This window comes from Hibiscus syriacus, unplaced genomic scaffold (assembly GCF_006381635.1).
Source record: "Hibiscus syriacus cultivar Baekdansim isolate YM2019G1 unplaced genomic scaffold, ASM638163v2 tig00112249_pilon, whole genome shotgun sequence".
In the NCBI taxonomy this organism is placed as follows: Eukaryota; Viridiplantae; Streptophyta; class Magnoliopsida; order Malvales; family Malvaceae; genus Hibiscus; species Hibiscus syriacus.
In genome coordinates, this window is record NW_024063281.1 from 549,356 (window position 1) to 551,726 (window position 2,371).

The window sequence follows — 2,371 nt, forward strand, 5'->3', positions numbered from 1 at the left end:
CTCCCTTACTATCCTTTTCATGCTCATGTCCAAAGAAAGAAAAAAACATGGAGAAATAAAGCTTTCTCACCCTTTTTATTTGCTTCCATTTTCTTACCAAAAATCAGCCCTTACAAAGTGGTTGGTTAGGGTTATTATACCCCAACTAATACAATTTTTATATAATTTTTTAATAATAAATAATAATAAAAAATAAAAAATAAAAAATGTTGTTTACAATATTCTATGTCTAGAAAGGTTTATGTATTCTATGAGAATATGTTGCTCAACAAGGTTTTTGTTGAATTATGTTTCGATATAACAAATTTAAAGGTAAAATGTTTTTGGACTTAGTTGAATTTATGAGTACTGTGTGAACATTACCGATACTGTGTGAACATTTATGAACAATACCGATACTCAAAAACATCGAATGTAAAAGGTGTACTGATGCACTGTTACAGTGTACCAATACACTCACTGTTCACATAGCTCAACGATCATAAAATTTGAATTTAATGAAGGGGTATCGATGCACCTTGATAGTGTACCGATACACTCTATTTTGGGCAGCCTATTTTTGTAGAAAAACAATCCCTAAACGGCTCCAAAACATCCCCAATGGCTATATACGACTTCAAACTCATTCCAAGCTATAAATACAAGCTGAGGACACTTGAAGAAGTAAGAGAACAACTATCCAAGCAATCAAACACAAGAGAAGAGCTTTTCAATCTTATTCTATCTTTCTCTTGTAAATATTTTGTTATTGTGAGATCAATCTTGTAAACACCCACCTTAGAGAGGTTTTCTTGTTTACATTTTCCTTTCATTGTAAAGGGGTTTTGGTTCTAGCTTAGCTCGTGAAAAGCTAGGGGAAATGTTCTAGTTTATCCCGTAAAGACTAGGGAGTTGTAAAGGTTATCTCTTTTTCCTGTAAAAAGAAAGAACAAATTAGTGAATTTGTTGGAAAATCCTTGGTGATGAGCTAAGGTAGTGGATGTAGACTTGGTTGAGAAGTCGAACCACTATAAATCGTTGTGCAATTTTCTATCTTTAAATATCCTTACTCCCTAAACACAAAAACCGATCAAACCCCTCTTGGAAAACATTTTCGGTTGTTGGTTCGAGCTTCCGCAAATCCCAACAGTTTTCTACTAGTGCTCCTAGTCTATCTCTAGTAAGGAATATGACAAATAAAATGCTATGGCAATACCTCTCAGCGTGAACTACAACACTATCCTATCGATTACGTCCTAAACCTTGCAGTCCAAGAAACCATCTCCTTATCTCTAAAATAGATTAAAATTTCACCATCCCGATTTAGCTTCACTCCTCACGTCAATATAGCATATCTCTCTCGATATTAAACATCTATACTTAGAAAATGACTAACTCTTAAAAGCTCTCACAAGTCTAAGAAATGAAAATAAAAAATGAGCAAATAAACATTTAAACATAAAAATATCCAACCATTCATTAACATAAAATAAAAATCATTCAAAGCAAACCCGCACCAAATAAGGTTAGTTCATAGCGGGACTAAGCTCAACATTCATCATCGGTTAAGTACAAACCCACTAAAAATATAGAAATGGAAGCACAAGGAGGAAGAAAACTCCCAACGTGAGTTGTTGTCGTGACTTAGAACCATCGCCTTAGACCATCTTAGCAAGCTAACCTCTCTCAAGTTCTTAGATGCTACCCTTTTAAAGCTCGACTATGGAGGACACCACGAAAGGAAGATGAAATGAAGAAAAATAGAAAATAAATGAGTTTTTTCTTTTGCTTCTTGTTGCCTCCTCTTTTATCTTCCAATCTTATCTTATTTGTAGTTAAAAATAAAAACTTTTCAACTTTCAAGAAATTCATAATTTCTCAATAAAGTCTCTAAATCCCAAGTTATTTCTCTTAAATTCTAAAAAACTCTTTAAATCCCAATCTTTTCAATTCCCACAAATTCTCTACCTTCTCCTTAATAATGAGAAAACATTATTCATATCTCTTAAAAATGGACTATTCCCTTCACATGTGTGGGAAGGACGGGCTGGCAAGTAGGATTCAATTGTGGGCTGGGTTGGACGGGCTGACAGCAATCATCAAAATATCTTCGTCTTTTTTTCTACGCCCAAAAATACTATCAGAATGTTGTAGCATTTTACCAAGCCTCCTTATCCAGAATGCTACGACAAATCACTACTTCTCTTTTAGCTTAATCACATGCACATTATCAACAAAACACGACCTTTCCTATTAAGCAACACCAATTTTATGTTGTAGCAAAACATCACCACAAAATGTAACTACATGGTCTTAAATGAAATTATATGCCATGAAATGAACTTTTAAACAACCAATAACCTAAGTAAAAAGGCACGAAATATAGGCTTTT